Genomic DNA, 9185 nt, shown 5'->3' on the forward strand with positions numbered 1-9185 from the left:
AGCTTCCTTCCGCGGATGACAGGCCCAGAAGGTCACGGGCCAGGGTTTCCACCTGTTCCTCAGAGACGCAAAGCTTGAGGAAAGATTGGATGCGTGCTTTTGATGCACATGAGAGAGAGCTACTCACCGTTTACTTTGGAGCACGAGGTGAAAGGAAGCGCATGAAACATAAATCTTCATGAGGGCTCAGTTCTTGAAAATCTACACATGGGATTCTTTTTTTTTTTTTTAATTTAATTTATTAGTTTTCTTTTCAGTAAATACAGGCAGTTTGGTACCATTATTTCGGCTCATCTGTGATCTACCCCCTCCCATTAGACCCTCCTTGTTATTGAAAATGGGTCGTGCATTGTGGAGTTAGCCCCCAGTTATTAGTATGATAAATGTCTCTGAAAATCATGACCCAACATGTGACTCTGACATTCTTTCCGCCCCCTCTTCCGCAAAATTTCCCTGAGCCTTGTTGGGTTCATTTTTGGTCTGCTTCAGTGCTGAGGTGTTGGGGGCCTCTGAGGTTCTGGCTCTCTGATTTGGTAGGAGTTGATTTTTCTCTGCATTACACATGGGATTCTTAACAGTGCATGACCCGCCTGCTCTTCCCTGACTGCTCAGCACTGGTGGGCCCAAGTGATTGGTGCTGGCCCCTCATCTTACCACCCTTAACAAGCTTCGTACTTGAAAATGTACACGTGGGACTTTTAAGAACACGTGACCCAACTGCTGCTCCCCTCACCCTGCTCAGCTGGTGGGTCCAGGTGCTTGGTGCTGGCCCCCATTCTTGCCACCCTTAACAAGCTCAGTACTTACAACAACGATATGCAGTTCCTCACAGAGCCAAGCACATTAATTCATTTTCTTTTCTCTTTTAAATATCTTTGTGTGCCTTAATTTTTTTTCTGTCTGAATTTAAGCTAGTTCTGCTCAAGTTCCTTCAAGTTAATGAATACTTTATAAAACGTGCTATCTCCTGGGAGACCTTATTTGTAATACTTTGCCTCGCTGCAGCTTTCTGATTGATTTACAGTTCTGTTCTTTGTTTGAGAGCACTGCCATGTGTTTCTAACTTTGTTTTGGCTGAACATGGATCCCCCCTCCCCTTTTTCTTAGTTTATCTCAGATAAGTGTGTCGCCTGTATTTTTACCTGCACCTTTTTGTCTTTTGTTGACACTTGGTATATCACCTGTGCATGTCACAGGGAGGGGACTCCTTAGAAGTCCATCACACATTAATGCATGTTCACGTGTAGATTCTGTGGAATTTCTGGTATGGATAGTTCACCTGGCTTTCCAAAATGTTTCCCCTCAATATTTCCAAGCCATAGAAGGCAATCTTCTTTTTTTAAATCATTATTTTATTAATAACATGCAACAATCCATTTTGTCTCTTTGTTTGTTTACTTTTACTTATTTATTTGAGAGCAACAGACAGAGGAAGAGACAGAGGGGGAGAGAGAGAGGGAGAGAATGGGCGCGCCAGGGTCTCCAGCCACTCTATACGAACTCCAGATGCATGCGCCCCTTGTGCATCTGGCTAACGTGGAACTTGGGGAATTGAGCCTCGAACCTGGGTCCTTAGGCTTCACAGGCAAGCGCTTAACCGCTAAGCCCTCTCTCCAGCCCATAAAAGGGAATCTTGCATAGCATACTTCTCTATTTCCATTTCAAAACTGCTTGATATTATATTGCCTCCTCTTGCATTGGTTTCCAAAATTTAGGACTATTCTAACATTGGTTTTGAAAAACATATGTAAACGTTCACATTGCAGAAAACATATATTTCCGTATAGCAGAGAAATTGTGAAAAACTTTTTAAAAAGTGTCTATGTTTCAGATATTTTGGCACAGAGAACGCTGGTTGTATTTTTGCCACTTCACTGATGGCCTGTTTTTCTCTGGCTTCAAATTTTGCCTGCCTACCTAACCCTTCTCTGAGAACCGTTGGAGTTGTTGCAACCTTCTCATTGCTATGACATATAAACAGAGCAGAAGCAGTTTATGGAGGGTAAGGATTCGTTGTCAGTGTATGGTCCAAGGGGATGTTTCATCATGATGGGGAAAATGGCAGCCCAGCTGGGCCTCAAGTATTCACATCAGCAGAGGGAAACTGAGGGAGTGAGCTGAGCTGCACTCAGCAAGCCAGGCTGGGATACAGCATCTCAAGGCCATACCAGCTGAAGGCTCCACAGGGAGGGATTCAGTATGAGGCTTCATCACAAACACATGAGGCTATGGGGAATGCTTCACATTCAAACCTTCACAGCTGTCAACAGACTGTTGAAAAGCAGTGAGCTGAGAAGTACACACACATATGCATGTATGCATACATAGATATTACACATGCACACTTTTGTAATCATGTGAATGAATTTGTAAGCATGTGTATGAATATACATATATATATACATATATATATCTTCATGTTCACATGCACGTAAATCTATTCTTGTGTATGTATATGTACTAGCATGTCTACACACATAGGCACAGATGCTAACAAATACATAAGTACACATATACATTTAGACATATGTGGTAGTTTGAATAGATGGCCCCCAATATATCTGTGTTTTATCAGCTTGTAGTTTGGATCTGCATCCACTTGGCTGGAGAAGGTGTCACTGGTTAGATCTTAAGGTGTGGTGGTGGGTTTGAAGTCCTAATCTAAAGGTATATAGAGTGCGTAGTTTCTCCTGGAGTTTGTGAAGTGTGCTGTGTGGCTTTTGGCTTGTGGCTTCTCGGCTTCTTCTGCCGTTTTGGAACTTTCCTTGGATTTGTAAGCTTCAATGTATATCCCTTCCTCCGTAACTGTGTCTGCTCTGAAATTTATCTCAGCAAACCTGAAGTTGTCTGCTACAACTATCCATAGTTACCGACTGTGCCTTTATGTAAAAATATATATGCATACACTTGTGAGTTCATGAGTGCATATGCAAATTTATACAGATGCCTCCACACACATGCATATATGCACACATATGCACAACATACATGTGTAGAAATATAAACACGTGCACACGACATGAATGTATATGGGATACAGATGTGCAGGGGTTCCTAAATGCCACACACATGCATAGAGTGCACATATTCACATATGTACCCATGAGCACGTGTAGTGTGGGTGGGGATGCAGTCAGGGGGCTGAGTTTTCATCATATTAATTTTGTAGCGTTGTCAAGGATCACTCGAAGGCAACAGGGAAAGCACAAGTAGCTGGCATTAGACAGCAGGTAGTGTAAGGCAGGGAGTGTTAACAGCACGTGAACCAGAATGACGGAGGTCAGGGATGATGAGAAAGCAGATTTGAGTGCCTCAGGGGGAGCATAGCCTGGCGTTTGGTGAGGACTGTTGGGTGAAGAAAAAGTACAGATAATGAGAAAAGTTCCGCTTTGTGTCCCTGTGACCACAGGAAAGGGATAACTGAGTACTCAGGTGTACTTGGCTGTGAAACAACCTTGTACCTTACTGTCTGGCATTCAGGGCTGATGAGAAAAAGTGGAAATAAATATGTTGTGTGCATAAGACTCCACTTCATTTTAGAGAAATGGGTTAAATTAAGGTGTCCCAACTGTTAACTTCTTACTATCCATACACATATTACTATCTTCCACATACACTTTGAATTTTTTTTTTTTTTTTTTAGGTTTTTTTGAGGTAGGGTCTCACTCTAGCCCAGGCTGACCTGGAATTAACTATGGAGTCTCAGGGTGGCCTCGAACTCACAGCGATCCTCCTACCTCTGCCTCCCGAGTGCTGGGATTAAAGGCGTGCGCCACCACGCCCGGCTTATCTTTGAAATTTTTTTGTGAGTGTGTGTGTGTGCAAGAGATAGATGGAGGGGATGTGTGTGTTCGTGTGTGAGTGTCTAGGGACACTGTATGCCATGGTGCATGTGTGGAGTTCAGAGGACCACCTTGGGTGTCTGTCCTCACTTTCTTCTTTACTTGAGGCAGGATCTCTTGTTCTGCACTACGTTCACCAGGCTGGCTGGCTCACACACTTTTGGAGATTCTCTATTTCCCATCCTGCTGTGGGCATGCTGGGATTTCAACCATCTTCCACCACGCTTGCTTTTCATGGGTTCCGGGGATCCAAACTCAGGCCCTCATGCTTGCACAGCACAGCGTTGACCTGTGCAGCCAGCTCCTATTCCCCACACCCTCTTTATGAACTAGAAAGATCAGGCATATTGTCCAAGTGATGACTCAGTCAAGAAAATCTGAGCCGGGCGTGGTGGCGCACGCCTTTAATCCCAGCACTCGGGAGGCAGAGGTAGGAGGATCGCCATGAGTTCAAGGCCACCCTGAGACTACAGAGTTAATTCCAGGTCAGCCTGAACCAGAGTGAGACCCTACCTCAGAAAAAAAAAAAAAAAAAAAAAAGAAAATCTGTATTTCCCCAGCTTTTCAGTGTTTCCTTTGCTGCCATTCTTTCCCAGGATTCCTATACATCAGTGATCAGCAGCAGGTATTCTCAACTCTCAAAGAAACTGGCCACAATATGACGGGCCAAAGTGATTATAAGAGAGAACCTGAAAATGTCAAGAGGAGTAGATCAATGTGCTTAAGCACAACATTCAGGTACTTTTTTTTTTCTGTTAAATAGGAGTTTATTTTTTTTTAATTTAATTTATTAGTTTTCTTTTCAGCAAATACAGGCAGTTTGGTACCATTATTTAGGCTCATCTGTAATCCACCCTCTCCCATTGGACCCTCCTTGTTGATGTAAATGGGTCGTGCGCTGTGGAGTTAGCCCACAGTTATTGGTATGATAAATGTCTCTGCAAATCATGACCCAACATGTGACTCTGACATTCTTTCCGCCCCCTCTTCCGCAAAATTTCCCTGAGCCATGTTGTGTGAGGTTTGGGGAGCAGCAGTGAGCACTAACAGATGGCTTCAGTAGGGGAACAGCACAAGAGAAGGACCCAAGTCATTGTCAGTGTTGGTGTGCAGGGACCTGTGAATCACTGAACGAATGACCTGCTTCACTGTGACAGATCATCTCTCTTCTCTCATGTGATGCTAAGATGGAATTTAAAACCAGCCCCTGTGTTTCTGCCTTTTGTGCTTAGTCCTGGTTCATACCTTTGAGCTCAGACTGTGTCTGTTTGTTTACATGTGCATGTGCAATATGCATGTGCATATGTGTATTTCTGTGCACACGAACATGTGTGAGGAGGCTAGAGGAGAGCCTCAGATGCTCGCCTAGGGCGCACTGTCCACCTTCGGTGTTGAAATAGGATCTCTCATTGGCCTGGAACGTATCCATTAAGTTGGACAATCTGGCCAGCGAGCCCAGACATCCCATCTGTGTCTTTCCAACCCTGCAATTACATACGTGCACAGCCATGCTTGGCAGTTCCATGGACCCTGCCAATTGGATTCATGCCTGCAAGGTAAACTTTACTCAGTGCTGTGACCACGTACCTGACAAGAAGCAGCTTACGGAAGGAAAGGGAGTGTCTTCACTTACAGTTCCAGGGGTAGAGGAGCTAGTGTCAGAGAAGGCATGGAGACAGGAGAGGGAAGCCAACTTGTTTCCAAGCAAGTAGAGAGCAAACAGGAATTGGGGCAGGGATATGAAACCTGTAAGCCTCAAAGAAACTGTTACAGCTGAGCAGTCTATGCATGCTTCCATCCCACTTGGACACTGTAGTATGTAGGGAGGAAAGAATGTTGAAGCGCCCTAATTTCCTAAATATATGGTACATGGTAAGGGTGGAGAATGAGTAACTTACTATATAGTAGATTGCAGACATAATAAAGTACAAAATAATTAAATTAATTTTTTGTTTGTTTTTTTAAAAATTTTTAATTTTTTTAATTAACAATTTCCATGATTATAAAAAATACCCTATGGTAATACCCTCCCTCCCCCACTTACCCCTTTGAAACTCCACTCTCCATCATACCCCCTCCCCATCTCAATCAGTCTCTCTTTTACTTCTGATGTCTTGATCTTTTCCTCCTCTTATGATGGTCTTATGCAGGTAGTGTCAAGCACTGTGAGGCCATAGATATCCAGGCCATTTTGTTTCTGCAGGGAGCATGTTGTAATTAAATTAAATTTCAAAAATATTTTATTTACTTCTTTTGAGAATGAGAAAGATAGATAAATAGATAGGCATATATGTAGCTAGATAAGAGAGAGAGAAGGGGGAGAGAGAATGGGCCACTAGGGCTCCTAACCACTGCAAATGAACTCTAGACCCATGCTTCACAGTGTGCATCTGGCTTTATATAAATGAAAACTTTAGAAAATTAAATTCATTCCTTAAAAAATGATCAGATGGGCTGGAGAGCTTGCCTAATGGCTGAGACACTTGCTGGCAAAGCCAGTGGACCCAGGTTTAATTCCCCAGGACCCATATAAGCCAGATTCACATGGCACATGCACCTGGAGTTTGTGTACAGTGGCTGGATGCCCAGGCATGCCCATTCTGTCTCTCTGTCTCTCTCTTTCTCTGTCTCAAATAAATAAGCATCAAATCTTCGTAGTTTTACCATTAAAATACAAGTCACCTATCCACTGTTCTGTATAGCTCATAGCAGGAAGTATTTTCCAAACTTGGAAGTAATGACACCATACACGCAGTGACAGAGATCATTTGGCCTCATGTACTTTTCACCTGAGAAATTTCTTGTCGGTTAATTGAATGAATCATGTTGTGTGAAAAAGTCAGATTTTGCATTAGAGGTCTTGGGGTTGTGTTGTAGATCTGTTTTTTAAGCTGTCATCCACAGCAAGTTCATGCTCATGAGGACCTTGAGCTAAGTCATCTATACAGCCCTCTTGCTAAGACAAACCCTTCCACCAAATTGCAGAATCTTCCTGGATAGCTAATGGCCATAAAAATGAAGTTAGCTGCAGAGTTTAGAGCAAATTTATAGATGTCATAAAAGTCTATAGCCCTTTCCTTAAATAGCAAGATATATATATATTTCTCTTTTAATACTTTATTCATAAGAAATTAACTACTTCTTGAATAGTAATTTGAATTCCTTGAATAGAAAAACTAAATGTAATGTCTTTTCCTGCAATATGTCATTTGATAGAAAGACAATAATGTTTAAGGCCTTCATACATTTAATGGATAATGGAGATTAGAACTTTTTAAAAATGATGAAATTTGTCCTTGAATAAAAGGACATTGCAGTCAAATCACTATTCAATGTGTTTGTCTTGTGTGAACTTCCCAAGCTATTTCTTTAAGAATCATTGGCTGTTTGCCACCTCAGTAGGAATTCATAGAACTATATCTGAGAAAGAATTTTATTGTAGAAAGATAAATGATAAGTGTGGTGGTTTGATTCAGGTGTTCCCCCATAAACTTAGGTGTTCTGAATGCTAGGTTCCCAGCTGATGGGGACTTGGGAATTAAAGTCTCCTGGAGGCAGTGTATAGTTTTGGGGGTGGGCTTATGTGTGTTATAGCTAGTTTCCCCTTGTCAGTATTTCGTACAGTCTCCTGATGCTATGGGCGTGCTCCTATGCTTATGTTGACCAAGCAGTGATATCTACCCTCTGCTCATGCCTTCGTTTCTTCCTGCCATCATGGACCTTCCCCCTTGAGCCTGTAAGCCAAAATAAAACTCTTTTTTCCATCCATTGCGAACCTGACTGCAGCAGTAAAGTGGTACCGAGGAGTGGGATTGCTGCTAGACACCTGACTGTGTGGCTTTGGGCTTTTGGAGCTGAATTTCAAGAGGAATGTGGAAGGATTTGAAACCTTGGCCTAAGAGACGCCTTGCAGTGCTGTAAGTACAGCTTGATGGCCTACTCTGGCCAGAACTGAAAACCTGAACACAGTAAGAACTGTGGACCGTGAGGTTTAGCATATTATGAGGGTGAGAAAGAGCTTTGCCTGAACTGTGCTACAAACAGTTTGTGTGAGAAGCTTGCTGTTATCCCCATGTCCTGAGAAGTTGTGCAGGGTTGCTTTGCATAGAAATAGACTGGTGTGAGCAGAGGGATATGGCACAGAAAGAAAAATCTTTGGGTGAACTGTTGCCCATTCAGCTGCCATTGAGAGATTACAGCCTTTGAGATTGGGCTAGCTGACCTGCACTGGGGCAACAAGAAGAATGTGGACTCTTTAGAAGGGGCCTGAGTGCTCAAAGAGTGTCCTGTTCTTCAAAGTCTGCTTTATTCCCCCCTCGATTAACAAACTGGCACCCTCCCTGGTATTGTGGAGTATAACAAAGGCAGCAAAGAGAGGGCCATTGAGATTTCAACATGATCTTGTGTTTTAGAAATATCCATGGGCAGTGTTGCCTGCATGGAGACCCAGTGGAGATGCCGGGACCACGAGATGGCTGCTAATGGAAGCTTCCCACCACAATGAAGTTTCCCAGGACTGTAAGTAGCCTAGCTGGAGGGGTGGAATTTGAATGCCAGAGACTTGTTGCTGGTGGGAATTATTGTATTTGTGCCGGGCTCTGCTGGTGGGCAGGTAGTGCTGAGGAGGGACCCGGCCTGATGGTTCCTCCCAAGGGGTTGAGGAAGAGGGTGGATGTCAGACGACCCAGAATCTCTGCTAGTCACTGGAGAAAAACCACACTGAGTCGGGAGTCTTGTGGAAGCAGGAGCTCACAGGAACTCGCTTTGTTGTTGTAAGCAGTTGCCTACATAATGTTGGGGATGAAGGTGGGGATTTTAGGATGGGGGGAGGGCAGAGAGGTAAGGGCCAATAGTAAACTGTGACTATTGAAATGATAATTCAAACTTCTATGTGGAGGTGGGAGGCAAGAAGCCATTAGGCATCTTGCTGAGTCGTAGCTGGCCAGAGACGGCTCACCAAACTTTAGCTAGGCTCAGGAAGTTCTCCTCACGCCTGAGCCTTTCAGGGCCCAACATCTCCCCCTTTTGTTTTTGTAAGAGCATTAGTCACCATGGCCCCTGTCTTAGGTTGTCCCCCTCTGGAGATCTTACCTGTCATTGGGAACCAGGTGTTTAGCTCAGAGCATTAGTCACCATGGCCCGTCTTAGGTTGTCCCCCTCTGGAGATCTTATCTGTCATTGGGAACCAGGTGTTTAGCTTGCTGAGAAGCCACTCCATGGCCAGTTTTAGGTTGTCCCCCTCTGGGGATCTTACCCATCATCGGTCACATGGAGGGCAGGGGAGGTGGCAGTGGGTCATCTGAGGAACTTAATTCCTGAGTTGCCAGCCTGTGATAATGTATC

Source organism: Jaculus jaculus, unplaced genomic scaffold (assembly GCF_020740685.1).
Source record: "Jaculus jaculus isolate mJacJac1 unplaced genomic scaffold, mJacJac1.mat.Y.cur uX1, whole genome shotgun sequence".
Classification (NCBI taxonomy): Eukaryota; Metazoa; Chordata; class Mammalia; order Rodentia; family Dipodidae; genus Jaculus; species Jaculus jaculus.